Source organism: Triturus cristatus, chromosome 1_2 (genome assembly GCF_964204655.1).
Source record: "Triturus cristatus chromosome 1_2, aTriCri1.1, whole genome shotgun sequence".
NCBI classification, from domain to species: domain Eukaryota; kingdom Metazoa; phylum Chordata; class Amphibia; order Caudata; family Salamandridae; genus Triturus; species Triturus cristatus.
The window spans coordinates 558,582,828-558,604,703 of record NC_140580.1 but is presented as its reverse complement, the minus strand read 5'-3'; positions in this window follow the sequence as shown (position 1 = coordinate 558,604,703).

The following is a 21,876-nucleotide window of genomic DNA, read 5'->3' as shown; positions in this document are numbered from 1 at the left end:
AGTGGCGCCTCACTCTACGCACAACAAATACAGGCAAGCAAATTCAATATATTACAATATCTTGGATTTCCCGGAATCCGATAACCACACCAAAACAATTAATAGAGCCAATAGAACTTCAAATGATCTTCAAATACGTTTACAAATATGAATAAAACATTGGTACAACATTAATCAATCCATCCAACTGAACCAATAATCAGCATTTTATATCCAAACAACACATAACAAAAACAAAGATCCATTTCATGAACGCATACTCCAACATGCATCACCAATGCATAACCTACACATAAATCAATTCACCCTATTCATACTTACATACATTCAGAATAGCTCAGGAAATCTCTTCTTGTGAGCCTCCAACACTGGACTTTTGGCAAAGTTCCAAAAACACATTTCTCCTTAACCCCTTTGCTGCCAGGCCGTTTGCCCTCTTGTGCCACGCCCTTTTTTGGCTATTTGGGGTAGTGCGTGCTGAGGCCCCTGTAACTTTTTGACCATATAAGGTATCCAGGCCAAATTTGCGTCCTATTCTTCCAACATCATGGGGATTCTGAAGGTACTCAGGGTTTGTGGATTACCCTGGAGGGGTCACAGAAATGAGCCAAAATACAGCAAACTTTAGTTTTTTGGGGGGAAAATGGGAAAAACGGGCTGCAAATGAAAGCTTCTGAGTTTTTCCCTGCAAGTGTTATCAAAAAAGGGTTTGTGGGGCTGAAATCACCATTTTCCCAGCTTTTAGGGGATACCAGACTTTTGTCAGAAACCCAAACATTTTTACACAGTTTTGGCATTTTTCTGGGACATAGCCTATTTTTGCTATTTTTTATGCTTTCGACCTCCTTCCAGTTAATGGTAGAAATGGGTACAAAAGCAATAATGGATCCTGGAAAGCTATACATTTTAGAGAAGTAGACAAAATTCTGAATTCAGCAAGGGGTCATTTGTGTAGATCCATCAAGGTTTTTTTTTATAGAAACTAACAGTTAAATATAGGATAAATTGAAAATTTGTTGAATAAAAAAGACTTTTGTGTCAACGTTTTCACCTGTAACTTCTACTAATTATGACAGCTCTTTGAAATCAATATACCGTTACATCCGCTGGACATTACTGGTTGTGGGGATATATAGGACTTGTAGGTTCACCAAGAACCCGACGAACCCAGATCCAAAAACTGAGCAGCAACTTGCAATGGTTTTTTATTATGTACCGGGCATACAGTAATTATTCCGTAAAAATGTGTACATGGAAAAATCGGTATGAAAGACACCTATGTATTTCTGAAATAGGAACAAAATATAGAGTTTAGAAACAGTAGATATTTGCACATTTCCGAAATTGGGAATACTCATACTAGCATGAGAATTATCAGTCATTTTTTAGAATGACTTCTTTTTTACACAATGTCTTTCATTTGGAAGGCAGAAATGCATCGAAAGTCAATAGGTAATAACAGTTCCTTTACAAATCTGAATTACCCCAAGTCTCCCAATAAAAATGGTACCTCACTTGTAGGGGTAGGCATAGTGCCCACGACAGGAAATGGCTCAAAACCCAACGTGAACACACCACATTTTCACAATGCAAAATTACCCTTTTTTTAGCAAAGTGCCTAGCTGTAGTTTTTTAACCCTAGCTCTGCCGGCACCTAGGGAAACCTAGCAAACCTATACATTTTTGAAAACTAGACACCCAGGGGAATCTAAGATGGGGTGACCTGACTGCCTCCCACCAGGTTCTGTTACCCAGAATCCCTTGCAAACCTAAAAAATTGCCAAAAAAACACTTTTTCCCCCATTTATCTGGTGGAAAGTTCTGGAATCTGCGTGGATCCACAAATTTCCACCCGACCCGCGTTCCCCAAAGTCTTCCGAGAAAAATGGTACCTCACTTGTGTGGGTCAGCCTAGTGCCCGCGACAGGAAACGGCGCAAAACGTAACATGGACACACCTCAATTTCGTAGCGAAAAATTAACCTTTTTTGGCAAAGTGACTAGCTGTAGTTTTTGAACCATAGCTCTGCCGGCACCTAGGGAAACCTAGCAAATCTATACATTTTTGAAAACTAGACACCCAGGGGAATCCAGGATGGGGTGACTTGACTGCCTCCCACCAGGTTCTGTTACCCAGAATCCCTTGCAAACCTCAAAAATTGCCAAAAAAAACACATTTTCCCCATATTTCTGTGGTGGAAAGTTCTGGAATCTACTTGGATCCCCAAATTTCCACCCACCCAGTGTTCCCCAAAGTCTTACGAGAAAAATGGTACCTCACTTGTGTGGGTAGGCCTAGTGCCCGCGACAGGAAACGGCGCAAAACGCAACGTGGACACACCTCAATTTCGCTGTGAAAAATGACCCTTTTTTGGCAAAGTGCCTAGCTGTAGTTTTTGAACCATAGCTCTACCGGCACCTAGGGAAACCTAGCACACCTATACATTTTTGAAAACTAGACACCCAGGGGAATCCAGGATGGGGTGACTTGACTGCCTCCCACCAGGTTCTGTTACCCAGAATCCCTTGCAAACCTAAAAAATTGCCAAAAAAACGAATTATTCCTACATTTCTCTGGTGGAAAGTTCTGGAATCAGCGTGAATCCACAAATTTCCACCCACCCCGCGTTCCCCAAAGTCTTCGGAGAAAAATGGTACCTCACTTGTGTGGGTCAGCCTAGTGCCCACGACAGGAAATGGCGCAAAACGTAACGTGCACACATCAATTTTGTATCGAAAAATGACCCTTTTTTGGCAAAGTGCCTAGCTGTAGTTTTTGAACCATAGCTCTGCCGGCACTTAGGGAAACCTAGCAAACCTATACATTTTTGAAAACTAGACACCCAGGGGAATCCAGGATGGGGTGACTTGACTGCCTCCCACCAGGTTCTGTTACCTAGAATCCCTTGCAAACCTAAACAATTGCCAAAAAAACGCATTTTCCCTACATTTCTCCGGTGGAAAGTTCTGGAATCTGCGTGGATCCACAAATTTCCACCCCCCCGCGTTCCCCAAAGTCTTCCGAGAAAAATGGCACCTCACTTGTGTGGGTCAGCCTAGTGCCCGTGACAGAAAACGGCGCAAAACATAACGTGGCCACACCTCAATTTCGTAGCGAAAATTGACCCTTTTTTGGCAAAGTGCCTAGCTGTAGTTTTTGAACCACAGCTCTGCCGGCACCTAAGGAAACCTAGCAAACCTATAAATTTTTTGAAATCTAGACACCCAGGGGAATCCAGGGAGGTATGGCTTGCATGGATCCCCCAACGTTTCCTTACCCAGAATGCCCTGCAAACCTTAAATTTAGCTGAAACAACACTTTTTTCACAGATTTTTGTGTGGGAAAGTTGTGGCATCACCGGGCTGAGACAAATTTCCCACCACCCAGCGTTCCCCCGGGTCTCCCGATTAAAACGGTGCCTCACTCGTGTGGGAGGCCCAAGTACCCGCGACAGGCAAGGGCCCACAACGTAGTGAGGCGACATGAAAATTGCCTATCTCAAAACGACCTGGTTTTGCAAGGGGGGTCACTTGGGTTTTTGGCCCGGTGCTCGGCGGCCACCTAGGGAAAACTACCAAACCCACACATTTCTGAAAACTAGACACCTGGGGGATTCCAGGGAGGTATGGCTTGCGTGGATCCCCCAACGTTTCATTACCCAGAATGCCCTGCAAACCTCAAATGTAGCTGAAAAAATCACCTTTTTCACACATTTTTGTGTGGGAAAGTTGTGGCATTACCGGGCTGACACAAATTTCCTACCACCCAGCGTTCCCCAGGGTCTCCCGATAAAAACGATGCCTCACTCGTGTGGAAGGCCCAAGTACCCGCGACAGGCAAGGGCCCACAACGTAGTGAGGCGACATGAAAATTGCCCATCTCAAAACGACCTGGTTTTACAAGGGGGGTCACTTGGGTTTTTGGCCCGGTGCTCGGCGGCCACCTAGGGAAACCTACCAAACCCACACATTTCTGAAAACTAGACACCTGGGGGATTCCAGGGAGGTATGGCTTGCGTGGATCCCCCAACGTTTCCTTACCCAGAATGCCCTGCAAACCTCAAATTTAGCTGAAAAATCACCTTTTTCACACATTTTTGTGTGGGAAAGTTGTGGCATCACCGGGCTGACACAAATTTCCTACCACTCAGCGTTCCCCCGGGTCTCCCGATAAAAACGGTGCCTCACTCGTGTGGGAGGCCTAAGGACCCGCTACGGGCAAGGGTCCAAAACGTAGTGAGGCGCACTACATTTAGGACCCTTGCCTGTCGCGGGTACTTGGGCCTCCAACATGAGTGAGGCACCGTTTTTATCGGGAGACCGGGGGGAACACTGGGTGGTAGGAAATTTGTGTCAGCCCGGTGATGCCACAACTTTCCCACACAAAAATGTGTGAAAAAGGTGATTTTTTCAGCAAAATTTGAGATTTGCAGGGCATTCTGGGTAAGGAACCTTTGGGGGATCCACGCAAGCCATACCTCCCTGGAATCCCCCAGGTGTCTAGTTTTCAGAAATGTGTGGGTTTGGTAGGTTTCCCTAGGTGGCCGCCGAGCACCGGGCCAAAAACCCAAGTGACCCCCCTTGCAAAACCAGGTCGTTTTGAGATAGGCAATTTTCAAGTCGCCTCACTACGTTGTGGGCCCTTGCCTGTCGCGGGTACTTGGGCCTCCCACACGAGTGAGGCACCGTTTTTATCGGGAGACCCGGGGGAACGCAGGGTGGTAGGAAATTTGTGTCAGCCCGGTGATGCCACAACTTTCCCACACAAAAATTTGTGAAAAAGGTGATTTTTACAGCTAGATTTGAGGTTTGTAGGGCATTCTGGGTAAGGAAACGTTGGAGGATCCACGGAAGCCATACCTCCCTGGAATCCCCCGGGTGTCTAGTTTTCAGAAATGTGTGGGTTTGGTAGGTTTCCCTAGATAGCCGACAAGCCCGGTGCCAAAAACTCATGGGACCCCCTTTGCAAAACCAGGTTGTTTTGTGATAGGTAATTTTGATGTCTCCTCAATTGGTTTTGGGCCCTTGCCTGACGCGGGCACTAGGTCTACCCACGCAAGTGAGGTACCATTTTTCTCGGAAGACTTTGGGGAACGCGGGGTGGGTGGAATTTTGTGGACCCACGCAGATTCCAGAACTTTCCACCACAGAAATGTGAGGAAAATTTGTTATTTTGGACACATTTTTAGGTTTGCAATGGATTCTGGGTAACAGAACCTGGTGAGAGCCAGTCAAGTCACCCCATCCTGGATTCTCCTCGGTGTCTAGTTTTAAAAAATGTACAGGTTTGCTAGGTTTGCCTACGTGCCAACTGCGCTAGGGCCCAAAATCCACAGGTATGAACATTGCTAAAAAAAAGCCGGAGCCCAGTGGGCTTTCTGCTGCCCTGGGGGGGAATCGGGGAAGGGGGTTTCATCCCGATATGCCCCTAAAGGGGCAGAAAGACTGTGGCTATTTTTTGTGGGGGTGGGGGCATTGGTATGACCATTTTGGGCAGCCCCCACCCCCACGCATAAAAAAAGCCTGCGTACTCGCTGGCGCCTAGTGGGCTTTCTGCCCTCCCCAGGGGGCAGATCAGGGGCCGCTGCCGCCAACTACCCTCCCAGGGGGGCGGAAAGACTGGAGTTTCTCTGGGGGTGGGGTGGGGGTATTGTCATGCCCATTTTGGGGAGCCCCTACCCCTACACTAATAATCCAAAAAAATCCATGGTTTCTAGTGGGCTTTCTGCGCCCCCCAGGGGGGCCAGATTGGGGGCTACAGCTCCCATCTGTCTCCTGGGGGCAGAAAGACTGTCATTTTTGTGGGGGTGAGGGTGGGGGCATTGGCGTGCCCGTTTCGGGCAGCCCACACCCTAAAAACAATTGCGCAAAAAAAATACCTGGTGGATAGTGGGCTTTCTGCCCCTCTGGGGGGGGCAGATTGGGGGCTACTGCCCCATCTGCCCCCCGGGGGGGGGGCAAAAAGGCTGTAATGGGGGTGGGGGGTGGGGGCATTGGCGTGCCCATTTCGGGCAGCCTCCACCCTAAATAAAATCCATCACCCTAAAGAAAATTGCGCTAAAAAAATCCCTCGCGTCAAGTGGGCTTTCCGCCCCCCCCGAAGGGGCAGATTAGGGGCCAATGCCCGATCTGCCCCCCGGGGGGCAGAAAGGCTGTAGTAATTGGGGGATAGGGTGGGGGCATGGGCCTGCCCGTTTTGGGCAGCCCCCACCTCTATTTATTTTTATATTTTTTATTCCCTGGTGTCTAGTGAGCTTTTTGCCCCCCCGGGGGGGAAGATTGGGGGCCGATGCCCCATCTGCCCCCCAGGGGGGGCAGAAAGGCTGTAATGGTGGCGGGTGGGTGGGGGCATTGGCGTGCCCGTTGCGGGCTGCCCCCACCCTTGAAAAAACTAAAAACTAATCCCTGGTATTTATTGGGCTTTCTGCCCCCCGAAGGGGCAGATTAGGGGCCAATGCCCCATCTGCCCCCCGGGGGGGCAGAAAGACTGTAGTAATTGGGGGGGGCATGGGCCTGCCCGTTTTGGGCAGCCCCCACCCCTATTTTTCTTTTTTTTTTAATTCCCTGGTGTCTAGTGGGCTTTTTACCCCCCCCCGGGGGCAGATTGGGGGATAATGCCCCCATCTGCCCCCCAGGGGGGCAAAAAGACTAAATGGTGCCAACGTCAGTTGGGGGGAGCAAAGGCCCTTGCCCAAGGGGCCGCTCCCCCCTCCCTGGTGTCTAGTGGGTGGATCCCTGCTTGGGGATCGCCCTCCTGTGGCGATCCCCAAGCAGGGATCCACTGAGATTCTCCCCTTTCCAACGATACCTCTCCCGTCTTTCTACGTGCTCAGGGGGCTGAGATAGCCCCCTGAGCACGTAGAAAGTGAAACTGAAATGAGCCTCTAGGCTCATTTCAGTTTCACTTTCACTGTAATGACGTCGGCGCGACATGTGCGCCGATCGTCATAACAGTGAAAGGGGGGGGGGCCTCGGGAGCTAGGGAAGCTCTTCCCCAGCTCCCGAGGCTATTTGCACTAAAAGGGAATCCCTCTGGTGCCCGCACCAGAGGGATTCCCCAGGGAATGCCTCATGACGAGCTGGACTCGTCATGGGCACAGCGCGACTGTGCTCCATGACGAGTCCAGCTCGTCATGGGCACACAAGGGGTTAAAACTGGGCTTTAAAGACGAAAAAGAAAATCTTTTGGGGGACCCCTGCAAAAAAAGAGGTAATTTTAAACAACCGTCCTCTTCTGCCATTTTTGTGGGAGCCAAACCCCAATATTCTACTGTACCTCAACATTTCGATCACACTGGAACTTTTACCTCAGGCGGCTCGGCTCCAGCACCCTTAAACTTGCGATAAGATTCGCCACCCTCCTCAATATCAGGCCCACAAATCAACTTAGCAGAGTATAAACAGTGACTGGGACCACTCAATAACTGAGTTCTAAATCAATACAAAGTTAATGTCTTTCTGTTGCAAGAATCTCAAAAATAGGCATTAAAGAAAAATGCAAACATATGACTTGAAGGCTCAGATACAGAGAAAGGGAAAAGGGAAAGTCTCCTGTCTAACCCCCAAAACAAGGCATTTGTATACACATTTTATATTTATGTAATAAATAAAAACTGTAAATCTAGCATGGCATGATTAGTGATAACACATATTCAGCAAATCAGAATGGAGATTGTCTCAAAAATAATTATAACACTTACCCCTTTCTAAGATAGAGGAAATCATCCATTAGCTTCCTCGGCAACAGCGCAGTCCAGAGCTGTACAACACAGTATGAAACATTTTCAAACAAAGACTCATACACCAGCGTTCTAGTAAACCTTGTTAAATTAGGCCTGTAAATGCTCATGTAATGTCATTGTTTAGTTATCATTCGCTACACCATTTTCTTTTACAGACGCCATTTTAAGTTGTTCGAAACTGATATTGCTCAATTCCGAGAAATGTCCCCTTTTGAGTTTTGTTTCTCCTCTTAGGTTCTGTTTTCGCAATGAATAAACTGTTCTTATTAGCGCATACCTTTCTCACTAGATAGAGGCCCTCTCACCCATGTCTGGTGGCAGACTCCGGATAGAACGCCCTTGGACTATGTCTCCTTTGCAAGATATGAGTGTTGAAACCATTTTTTTCTGCATTCCGCTGTTAAGCTGCAGCTGCCTGGAAAATTCCACTGTGGGTGTGTCTTTGCCCGGTTGTGAAACGTACATAATGTATCTTTATGCTTGTTGAAGTCAGTCCTCTCTGTAGCACTCCTAGTGACTGGACAGATGGGGGCTCCACTCTGAGTGTATCTGAATAAACAGTTATTGGTTTGTATTCTCTACTGTCTGACCGACTCTTCATTTGGTACAGAAGGTTGAGAGGTGGTCAGTGGTGACCCGGGTGGCCCTTCAGCCAACATCGGAACTTTCTGCTGAAGTGTCCTTCAGAATGTTACATTAGGAACATTAACCCAGTGCATCTCAGTATCCTGTGCTCCACGAAAACTCTGAGGAGAGAAGTCACGCAGTTCAGGAATACACTCAAGTTTTGGATACTAAGGATTGTTCTATTTGTGCACACTTAGCTTCTTCAGCTGCAGTAGATGTGACATATCGCCACATCCAACTTTCCTATGCAATTACATGTAGTATTTTACTTAGTTTATTTTATAGACAGGAACGCTATGAATATTATTTTTCCAATTATGCTATGATCTTTTCTAAGGTTCCCCTTCAGAAAAGTATGAATCCTCATCCACAAGCCAAAGACATGGAAATTGTGTGGTATTTCTTCAAATCCCTTACAGTTATAGACACTGTCAAGGAATATGAAAAGGACCTAACCTATTTAATGAGACCCTTAGAAAAGAAGTCTGCTTTAACATTAGACAAAAGAAGAGCTCACAAATTTCACAAGGCAAACAATGAGGAAGATGTTTTAAAGAATGTTGAAAGAAAGAGGAAGATGAATACAAGAAGAAAAATAAATATCAAAAATTACTATTAGGTAGATGACAGAAAGGCAAATGATGTGTTTACAAAAGAAGAAACCAGTTTAGAAAGAGACACATTGAGATAAGTAGTTGTGAACAAACATTTGGAGTTTTATGAGGGCCTGTACAAAATTTAACAGAGAAGAAGCGGTTATTCCTGGAGTTTACTTTGTGTGCAGACAGAATGCCTATTTCCAGTTACCTGCTGATTAGGAGGGTGTTAGCTATTTAGCTTTATTGTTTTTTCAAAATTTATCATGTGAATAGCATAGATGCTTTTACAATGACACCATCCCATTGACACACCCATAGTACTAGTGATGGGACACAATTAGTGGGCGATATTTTTGGAGAAATCATGTGACCAGCAGAAGTAGTTTTAACTGACAAGAAAATTAGAAAGTTATCCACTGTAGTAGACAAACTGGCTACTAGTACATCTGGTGCTTTGTTGGCAGTTGGCACAGAACTAGTGGCTATCAATGGTTTTGCTAGATCGATTAGCTTTAGATATATTATTAGCAGAGAAAAGCAGAGTCTGTAAAATGTTGAAGACTCAACATTGCTGAATAACGAATAATAAACTAGAAAGGCAATTCAGAAAATAATTAAAAATGGAAGGAAGAAAGAATAGGGAATATTAGAAGTTGAAGAATGTTGAAACCCTGAAAAATAAAAATGGTGATTCAACAGAAAAAGAGGGTGCACTCTAGAGATTACTTTATGAAAAAGAAATTGTGATGATTATTCAACCATCAGAGGGGGAGAGACTGTAGAAGGGAATTTCATTTGCGAACAAAAATGTTGTTCATCAAAATTGTGTAAATGTCTACATTTAAATAACATATATACTAAACACAAATTTTTGTAGTAGGTAATTATACTTCCAAGATATAGGCCTACAAGCAAATTGAATAAGTGCTGATTTAGCTTAGCCTAACTTCTAATGGCATATTAACATAAGTTTCAAATTACCATTGAAAGGCCTGTTTTCTACATTGAGTTGTTGTTTTTCTCATGATGTTTTCTTCTTTTCTGCAGATGTTCTAATTTTCCAGAAGCCTTCTGTTAGTTAGTGAATAGGCATTTGTTTTGTATTAGACAGTTGATAGTGAGGTTCTAACTGGTAGGAGAGGAGGCAACAGGAAGGATGACTCATGAAAAGAACTGTCTGGACCGCAGAATGTGGACAATGTATCTTTTCAAGGACTAATGTCTATAGACCATTGTACTGACATGAGATGATGGAGAGTTTACCTATTCGCAGGAGTTTACTAAAATTCTATTGGATGATGCAGAAGGCAAAAGAAAACCTGTTGCCATCTAGAATATTGTGTGTTTAGATTAGTGCGTGTTCTTAGAACAGAAATGTTTTTTTCCTTTGAGCTTTTCTCTCAGAAGGGGGCTTTTTCATTAGAGCTTCTCTCATTCACACTTTTCTGGAGACCCATCTCTGAGTTTCTATATACTTCTCTACATGGGAGGCATGCGTTACCTATTTCTTAGATGTCTGCTGATTTACAGTTGAGAAAACTTTTGAGTTTGATATGCAAAGGCTTCATGCTTATGCTATGATTCTCTCTTCAGAATTCTTTATTGGGATCTGAACTGACACCATATTCAATTTTACTCAAATTTAATTTAGTTTAGGGAACTTCCTTTATGAAACACGCTTGCTGTATTATCACAATATTAACTGTCATTTTAACAACATTGTTTTTTTTCTTATATTGAAATACTGATAATTGGATTATATTAACTTTTAATGCTGGTAGTTACAAAATGAATACTTATTGAAATAAAAATGTAAATGCTTGAAGAAGTGAAAATAAAACTCTTTAGATCCTACAAAATCTCTTTATTGATTGTACTAAAAGTCTTTAATTATTTGTGGCTATGTGTTTGATGTAGATAATTGCTCCTTTTTACTTCTCCTTCTCAATGAACAAAGATCCATACGATCAGTGCCGGGGGTTATTTAGACAATGCACCAGAAAATTGAGATAAGAAAACCTCACTCCGTTAACTCACAATGGATTCCAAATGCAAAGGTCAGTGCATTCTGACATTTTGTCTCTCCCTCAACACCATGGTTTCAAATATGCACTGCTTCTCATATTTGTACCTCACTTCCAGAAGTGTAACAACAACATTAATAATAATAATAATAACAATATTGCACAAAACCTAGTTGCATATTAAGGATTGCAACTAATGTGTCTACTAAGACAAGTAGAATGCATGTTCATAAGCATACAATGCATCTAACAAACAATTTCAAATGCTGATGTCCCTAAGAAAAAATTAGCAATCAGCTCTATGAAAAATAGAAGTGCTCATTGCTCAGTGATCGTCTGTGCCCCATAGCACATAGGATAATGCACAAGCAAACCATATGGCTGTCTTTGGATTTAAACGCATACCATAGTGTGAGTTGTTTGTTGGAGTTATTTTAAAATCCCTGGTGGGAGTTTGTTTGTACGGTGTCATGTCAAGATGTAAAAATAATAAATTATGGAACTAATACAAAAATAAAACAAATATGAAAACTTTTCATTATTTAGATTATTTTTGGAACATAAACTGTGATAATCTGGGCATACTTTGGCACTTAAACTGCAAACTTGCATTTTTAATGACGAACAATGCAGAAAAAGGAAGTGAAATGTTGCTAGTAATGAAACATGCATATGGGGGGCAAGATAGAAACAAGAATAAAGAAAGGTAAATAAACACTCCAAACATCAAAGAGTGCAAGGAAAGGATAGCGAAATTGGGTAGTCTCCCCTGTTACTAAAAGAGAAGAGGAAACAAAGACAAAAACTATAGTGTCATCACTTGCAAAGAACAACTAAGAAAATGTCATTAAAATTGTTTTACTTTTTACTGCTGGCATCTCCTGAGATAGTATTGTAAACAGTTCACTGAATTGAAGGGCATCTCTAGATTCATCAACTAGATCCTAGGAGCATTTAACAAGGGACAAGAAATTCCCAATACTGTGAGAAATGCATGTGCATTGAGATCTTCCAATCTACTTATCTCTTTGTGCTAGGAAAACCTTTTCTTTAACCTACAGGAACGATGAGCGATGAGCCCAGAATTAACTTCTAAATCATCAACAGTTCTCATCAGTTCCTGATGATTCTTCTCTTTCAATGTGATTTCAGGTTCCTACATTTGTTGTGTTTATACACTTTCTGGCTCTCCCAAATACACTAACTATGAAATTATTTCTGCTGAATTTGAAATCTAATACTGAAAATGAAAGGACAAAAGCTGGTATTTTATAATGAGGGTTGTGCTAAATTGCAATGTCAATGACCTCACAGATTTTTCTAACAAGCTCAGCTGACATAAGTATTAGAAAATGAGCCAAAGATTATGCATCACAGCAAACATGTTTCTGCTGTGCAGACCTAGGAGAGTCCCTCATAGCAGCCTCTTCCCCTCATGCTCAGTCTCCTTTTCCTGTTGCCTAAAGTCCAGGGTAACTTCCAGAAGTAGAGAAAAGACTGAATGATGGGGCAAAACTGCAGCAAATGTGTTTCCTTGCTGAGTCTCAGATCACAGCGAGGAAACATAATCCTGCAGTTTAATGTTCCATCTATGCTAAGTGGAGGACCCATCTACAGGGAAATGGGTGGAAAAACCTCATTCGGTTGCATACATACAGATAAACTAGCATAGTATTAATCCTTCTTCTAAAGGACTTCAGGTTAGTCTTGCAAGAGCAAGAGGTACCCTAAACAATATTGACACCCCAACATATACCTCAAAGTCCCCACATTTACTGGATCTGAGTCTGTGTTAAGCTCCAATTTCATGAAGCAATGTGTTCCTGCGTTAAGGTACCTCCCAAAGCATCACAAATTAGAAATACAATTCATTAAGTAAATGGGCCCTCGCAATAATTGAGTTCTAGATCAATGGGAAAAGTTCAACTGTTTTGATACAGAAGTTTTTTTACAAAGTGGCAGAGAGTCAATTCCATGAAGACTCTTAAGATAAGGTTATAAAGAGAATGCAAAGATCAGAAATTGTTTTAAATTGCAAGCGGGCAGCAAAGTCAAGAGAGTAATTGACAGCATCCCCAGTAGAACAGGAAAGTCTTCTATGGCTCATCCCCAAACTCGAGGATTTTTATACTTTTTTTTTGCATATGAAATTACAGAATCTGCAGAATCACTTTGGTGCAAGTAAATGTAGCATTTCATCAACAAATCAGAGCACATGAAAAATAAACATCATATTGCCCTAACATCAAAGCACTATCCCACTACACAAAACATTTTTCAGCACCCTCTATGCTAATGTCATTCAGAGGTGCTAGAACAAAGCTAGCTGCATGAACAATAACGTTTAATATGAATAAATAGCCAATGTGAACCAACAGAAGAACCTTGGTGTATTTTTTAAGTTGTGACTGAAAGTTCACTGAGAGCAGAATAACAAATGCAGTAGAAATAAAGCAGTACATTTCAGCATGGCTTTGTGCTGCAATTTGAGAGGAGAGAATATGGGCGGAGGAGGAGGAAGCATGAGTGACAGGGCTGACTTCCATCTTGGGAAAGATATTTTTTATATCCAAACTGTGACCTGATTATATCAGAAAAAATCACTTCTCTGCATCTTAGGAAATTAGTTTCAAAAGCAATAATACTATATTAGTCTATGCATATGAAATGGAGTGGGAAAATGCATTCTGCACATTATTAATTATGCACAAAAATATAAACACATCAAAATCTTCTACACTTTCTACTCTAACGCCATCTGACAGATTGTTCCAGTCTGCCTTTTTGAAGCTATTAATCATTATTATCAGTGCCTTATTTTGTAAGACAAATGTCAATGTTTATGAATCATAGTGAAACTTTGTTTTTAATAACATCAGTGTACACTTCGCAGTCTCCTTTGAAAATGTTAATGTAACTCTCTGTAGTCTGAGAGATGTGTGATTGATGAGATCACACCACTCAAATTTCACGTCCCTTAAACTGCTTGGTTCTGCTATTCATGCTGACTCATGTATGGGTGGAGCTACATTCTGGGGAGTGAGTTGGTTTGAATTCAGACTCTGTCAATCAAGATCCGTGGAACCTGACACATACTCCCAGCTGTGAGAACAAAGAACTCTGTGGTACTCATTTAAACTCAGCCAACTATCATCCATCCAATATTTAATCCGAGCAAAGATTTCCTCTACCCTTTTTTGATTGTACTCTGGGTTTCTTGTGAGATACTGACAAGGGTGTAGTTATAAAAGGTAAAATTCATCTCTATGAGTAGGTCAAAAAAGTTTGCACATAAATGTAAAATAAAAGCAGTGATAAACAAGAGTCCTGTGTAACATTGAAATCCACTAATACCTTTTAAGATTCTAGTTGACCGATGGCAACCTGGCCAGACACTCACCCAAAAACAAAGGAAACCAAAGACCTGCAGCCCCAGACACCTGGTGACTTCTCTCAGTCTTGTGATATCGGGATCCAGTGTGACAACTGCTGGAGCATCATAAAAGGAGGATCACCTTTGTCCAAGGCTAACAGAGATTCAGACACTGCATCAATCAGCATTGTGGCAGTACCCGATCAAGCTTAAATTTCCAAGAAGGCAGTGTAGTTCTACATATGGCTGTAATTGTATGGTGATTGTTTTTTCAAGGACTCTTTGGGACTAAAGGACATCTGAGAAAGACCAATCATTTTTATGAGCTTGACTGATTTAGAGATCCATTTATAAACTAAGGAGTCATCCAGACTTGTTTAATTTCTATAGGGATGATGCCAGATCTGAACGATATATTTAGGAAATCAATTTTTTTTAAATGGGGCCAAGAACATTTTTGAACTTTAATAATTTAAGAGCGACATAGTTTACCTGCGTAAGTCATGATATTTTACTACCACGGAGTGAGTGAAACGTATGAGTCCTAGGCCCCTTTCAAGGAAGGTGCCCAGGAATTGTTTTTGCAAGGAAACTTTCCTGGCTTCCTTTTTCCTTTCCTTCTCTTTTCTCCTTTCCATTTTTCTTTCCTTCTTTCCATTTTTCTTTCATTTCCGACAGGCTTCTTTCCTTTCTCCATTCCCTTTTCTTCCATCTTTCTTTCCTTGCATGCATTCTTCTTTCCTTTCTTTCACTCTCTGCTCCTTATGCCACTCACATTTTCTGTTGCAAATTTCGCCATTCCTCTTACTTTTTGTAACCATGTTTGGTTCTTTTGCCACCACCTCATAGTTGTGTCATGCTATCTTCCTCCTGTTATTTATTTGTGTCAGCCCATTCTTCTTTTATGTGGCCTAGGAGTCACCATTGATAGTTAAGAAGAGCTATGACAACTGATTAAATCACTCCACTAACACCTCTGCTCCAGCTGATATAGCAGGTGCTTCACTAAGTACTTGACCATATTACATAAATTTGTACAGGGGGCTGACGAATTTTGCACCAATAATGTTAAACTAACAACTGCCCCAAATAACCACTATAAAGACCATGAAAAAACATATTTTGTACTAAACGACAGGTTTAAAAATTACATTTTACACAAGGAGGTTGATGGAAAGTAAGTGAGCTAAAAATTGATGATGGATTCAACCCAGATCTGTGACTGGGGGTGAGAGTCTGAAAAGTTTCAGCGCTCCGTCCGTCATCTCCTTGTGTTTGCTTTGTTCACCCTGAGTTGGCAGATTATGCCCAGACGTGGGTCCCTTGCGCACTTTGCCCCTGGATTAAAGCTAGCCTGGCTGATCTGGGGTGTTACCCCGAAACCGGTCCCAGGATACTTGTTTCCGGTTCAGAAAAGACCTGGCTTGGCTGTTCGGGCTGGACTGTTCGCATGAGGCACAGGGTCAAGCCTGATTTACATATGGCTGGGTCTTAACTGAGGTGGCGAAGTGAGCTAAAGAACAATGATGATTTCAACCCAGATCTGTGACTGGGGGTGAATGTCTGAAATGTTTCAGCGTTTCTTCCATTATCTCCTTGTGTTTACTTAGTTACATAGCCTGTGCCATACTGTTTTTATCACTTGATGGGTGTTGCCTTTCTATTGAATAAAGATTCCACAGGTCCGTTGTTTATCCCACGTCACATAGAACTTTAGTCCCCTAATTTCAATGACTTTGTTTGGGATAATGCATCAAACTCCCAATATTTTACCCATATCTTTCTCCTAAAGACTAATGTTTTTTCCCATCTGGTAGCACCAGCGTGTCAAGAAAAAACATGGTTGATGGTACCATTATGCAAGGTGTGCAGGGAGTTTACTATGTCCCCAGGAGTGTTTATGGTGCTGCATGTTTTTGTGATTTGCACCTCCCTCCTCTTTTGCTTGATGCAGAGTTACCCTTGAGTGCAAAATGATTGATGCATGGGTGCTGGAATGTCTTCACTGGAGTGTGCTAGTGGGATGATGTTCTGAGGGTTACAAAGCCCAAATTATTGGAGGAGGCTGGCCTCTTTTTGTGCCCCATCTGCCATGGATGTCTCTAAACTTAGTGAGTGCAGTTGTGCTGTTGGATCCCACCTTTCCTCTCCCTCCTAACTCCACCTCCTACTTTTCTCATCCTTCTCTCCATCCTTTTCTGCTCTTAAGCCACCACTAAATTATTTTACTTTTTTTAATAATCTGTATATATCACCTGTGGCCCTCTTTATTTCATACCCCTTACCTTTTTTTGTTCTTTGTCTCTGTGGGAGTAGGTATAGAAGACAATCCACTGTGACCCAGTTATTTCCAAATCCTTATTTTTTAAATAAAATCAACAGTACGTTCATATCCTGCTTGTTTCTATTTAAATATTTTTATATACAAAAATTCAGGGCCAGATTTTTCAGTGTTTTGTGTCGCCCTTGCAACATGCAAGAAGGCGCAAGGGAGACACAAAACCTAGGTGGGAGTTTTGAAACCACGCAAGCCCACCTTCCATGGCCCTGTACGGCTTGATAAATCTGGAGTAATGCAAGGCAGCTCAAATCGCTGCCTTGTGTAACTCTGCTCCAGGAAGGCATTCCCAACCCAGAGTAACACTGCCTCGCGTTACTCTGTATTGGGAAGGCACTTCATGGTTGCATCCACCCATGGATTTTGGGACATTTCCAGATTTATCAAGGTGTAAACCTGTTAATGCATCAAAATATTACAGACCTAGGTGTAAAGAGGAGAAATATTTTTATTTCTCCATGTTAGTTCATTTTTTCAGCTTCACACATAGAAAAAGAATAATGCCTTTAAAGATTGTTTTTGTGCAGGAAGGCACTCCGGCACAAAATCAATCCTGACTGTAACGCAGGCATGCTTGCAAGGCTGTTCCCATGAATTCACTCATGGATATTGGCGCATCCCCAGATTTACCATTAGTGGTAGACCTAGGAATGCGTCAAAATGCTGCGCCTCCCCAGGTGAGGCATAACAAGGAGAAATATCTTTATTTCTCCTCGTTTTTCCCTCTTTCTATGTGTGCTCCATTTTGCAGCACACATTGTAGAACCCCGATCCCCCCTGAGTCATGCCTAACCCCACTCCCAACAACCCCACAAGTCAATGACTGAAAGTCGAGTGTTTGGGAGAAAAAAGGGCATGTTTATTAGATAACGCAACACAAAACATGACAGTAGAATTTAATCTTCAGAATAATAACTTGCAATCAACATCCAGTAGAATTTTCGAAGAACATATTTACAACAAACATTATGTTCGGTCACAAATCATTCCCTAAGACATGATTAATTATTTGTGGTATTTACAGAAGACAATTACGTGAGTCTGTTGAGGATCACCTAATATTTTCTGGCACTAAGGGACCAGTCAGCTCCTGCCCTAGGGTGAACCACGCAGGTGTATACCACCAGAGTCCTTGAGTGGTAGTGCCCAGCCATCTGATCCTTGTCCGCAACCTTAGGGGTCCACCCCTCCAAACACGATATCGTCCATGGGGCTCGCAGGGTATAACCAGAGGCAGCAGCCCCATGCCCTAGATTGTCTAACTGTGTGCCCTTGCCCCAAGTCAGTGTAAGTATTCTTTCTGGGGTCAGCTTGCCGTCTCTCCCCTCAGTGCTGCAACATAGCGCAGGGGTGTCTGAATTAGCGCTAGGCAGCAAAAAGCGTGCCCACGCTAGGAAAGGACAGGTATGCGCTGTATAATGTTAAATATGGCGCATTCCTGCCCTCTCCCTATCATGCAGCAGAGAGGAGGAAGGTGACTAGCTGTGTTGCGCTGAGTGAAAGATTGGTAAATATGCCCCTCAGTTTTCAGGACTTGAGAAATATTCGTATTTTTTTTCATCTTCATACGACATCCAGGATTCAATATGGTAAATAATTTAATTACCGGGACTTAATTTGATACAGAAAAATAATAAATATAGCTCAGTAAAATAAGAGGCAGAATCCGTGGTATAAGAGGTTCGGAATGGGCTTTATTCCAATGGACGATTCGAATCGTGGCCTCCAAGTTCCATCACCACGGGGGTTCAGGAAGTGAAGTACATACTTTATTGATAAGTAATTACTTTTATACAATAGGCATTACATTGAAGCAAATGCAGGAGGCGTAACAATTGATGATAGGGATAAAACATACATGCGTAGCAAAAGTGGGCGTAACTAAAGAACGTCATCAGGTATGATGTCATAATGGGGTGGTTCCATGAAAGAATTTCGCAATGTCAGCAGAAATACTTGGCAGAGATGCGCACGCAGCAGCATGACGTGTGATTGACGTGCGACTAGGGGGTGAAGGGGATTTGGCATTTAACTCTACATGTGGCGACAGATGTCTGGAGGGTCAAGTCAACCTAATCCCAAATCATATCTAACATCCTATGTTTAAAGAACTATGTTATCCAAAAGAGAGGTCTCTTAGAGTAGAATCTTATTCTATACTGACTATACTGACTGTTAGTGCGTGTACAAGCGTCTAAGTGTCTACACTAGATGCGAGGGGGTAGGAATATTCCATGGTAACAGGGCTATGAATTACTTGCATGAGGACAGAGAAGCCGGGCCTTTTGCTCGGTAGCTGGAAGAATGTTTACTTAAACTACTAGACAGGAATGCATTGGGCAGGGAGCGGAGCAGATAATTTCGAAGGTGAAATACAGTTTTTTGGCAGGCAGCGAGCTGATGTCAGGCACCGTGAGCCGCGCAGAGAATGAGGACAAAGTTCATGGATACAGATGCAGGCTCAGACTGGAGCTCTCAGAGGCAGAAGGCAGGAAAAGCTTGATGGCAGAATCAGGGCCTACTTGCCTGGACTGTAAAATGGCATAAGTGAACCATATAAAGCCGGTGGCCTTTCGTACTTAGGAATGGAATATCCGGCCCATTCATGGCGGATCTGAAAGAGGACATGTTAACGGTGGACGCACATGTATTTGCATCTTCATAACTGGAACTGGAGGGAACATACATGTACTTGTGATTTATACATGGAACCGTTGGGGTCCAAGATAGGGGACATAACTGATCAGAAAAATCCATATTTCCACATTCCCTCCTTGTCCCCTACTTGCCCGTCAAGAGATATCAATCTTCATCAATCCATTGATCTGTTCATATAGCATCATTTGTTCTTCTTTCTTCTTCTTCCGGGATGAATAAAATCTTGATGGTGGAATACACGATGTGGCACACAGACCACAGATCGCTGGTCCACATTGTAGACATAAACAGCAACTGAATAGTATGAGAAAGCCAATACCTAGGAAGGATAGGACCTTCCATCCAAAGGTAGATAATACACTCCAAAACCAACCGGACCAAGTCCAGGTGCCTGGATTCTGGTGTATCTGGCTTACAATCTTATGAAGGCGGGTTATGGCTTTATATACAGATGGCAAATTTTCTGGTATGAAAATGCAACAACTTGATCCGATGACCCTACAAGCTCCGCCCCTATCGGCCAGGATGACGTCAAGGACAAGACGATTTTGAAGCACAACAATCCGCATAGCAGACTGTTCTTCTGTTAAATTGCCTAAGGCGGAAATAGTTTCATTCACTACTGCTTCAAGGGTTCTAGTTAATCTACGTATCAGCTTACTATTAGTAACGGTACCTATATAGGGAAAGAGACCTTTATTGAAATCTGTGTATTTTTCCCATGCTGTTTCAGTATAATCGACTATTGGGAGATCTCTCCTTTCTCTATTGTGTACTAACTGAGTATTTCTGTGATAATCAGGAGGAGCTAGGAAAACGGGTGGCAAAAGGAATGCTATATTACAGGTACCATCCCAATCTAGAGGTAGGCGTATATATGCGGTCTGACCACATATAAAATAGGAATGGCGGTAAGCTCTAAATGTCGACTTGCCTTGATCACTAAATTCTATTACAGTGGTGCATCTACTATGGCCCATATGTATGGAACCATTCTTTCTTACACATAATTCACCTTTTACTGGGAATATTGACATAGCGGGCAAAATTGGAGTAGCTTCGGATTCGACATTTAGGATCATAAGATTAAGCGTAAAATTACCTAATCCATATACTTCATTTTCTAGATCAGTTCCTGTTCTTTTGGGAAGTCCCTCCTTGTTGGCGTGGCAGACTTTAAGTAAAACTAAGTTCAGATTTCCCCATACCCCGTTGTCTTGGTAAACTGCGGAATTTGAATCTAGGGAATTAATTAAACTAAACCATGCTCCACAGGAGCCGTTGTGTGTGAACGGGTATGGAAAGAGGTAGAATTCCTTTATAATTCTGATAGGGAGGGAGTCGGCCACATATCCAACAATTTGTAGCATTGCTAACCTGATGGGAATGATGTAACATACTAATAAACGTGTTATTGCGCAGCGCAAATCTATATGACAATTCATGCGGAGGTAATTCACTAAAAGAATGTTCAGCAGTAACATTATAAACATGTCTAGAAATAGGATGACATATGTGCAACAATATACTCGCAGTAATTATTAAAAGACTTAAGAAAAACAAAATTAATAACGTCACTGTGCAATGACTACGCAGTGATTTACAGTATGCATGTCGTTTCAACATTTTTCGGGTTTTTTCTCTATTCAGGTCTAAGGGATACATGTCAGAGACAAATTCAACCGCTTCACCTTGGAGAGGACTTAAACAATCAAATTGCCTGACTGGTTAGACCTGAGTTTCAGTTTATATTGTTCGTGATTACTTGATTCAACCAAAGGAAGTTTTGAGTCAATGGGTGAAGACACACGAGGTGTGGTATTTACATCCGATGGTAGTCCATGAAATTTCTTGATATGACTTGAATGTATCCAGCCTTTTCGACCCTCGATCTTCACGGCTGTCCTTGTGGTGAGCAGGACCAATTGCGGCGACTTCCACCTAGGATCCAGCTGAGTCTTCCGATCAAAGTTCCTCACTAAAACTAGATCCCCCGGAACTACGTCATGGGGTTTCACCTCAGTGTTGTCAGGAAAGGCTGCAGCTACCTGTGAACGACAAGATTGTAGTGCAGACATCAAGGAAGCCAAGTAATCTGTCAGCATATTACAGTCAACATCAGTTATTTTACGGGGTATAGGCGTCCCCCACATATTCGGTGGTCTTCCAAAGATCACCTCATAAGGGGATAGCCCTGTTCGAGAGTGTGCTACCATTCTCATGTAAAAGAGTGCAACTGGTAAAGCTACTACCCAGTCAACACCTTTCTCTCTACATATTTTGGACAATCTGATTTTCAAAGTTTGATTATGTCGTTCCACGAGACCTGCTGCCTCGGGGTGTCGGACACAATGAAACTTCCACTGATATCCTAGCAGAAGTGAAACATGTTTCATCAGTTCGGATGAGAACGGCTGGCCGTTATCTGAGTAGACAACACGTGGTAAACCGTACCGTGGGAAGAATTCTCGAACTAACTGTTTGGCAGTAGTCGGGGCAGTGTAATCTGAAACCGG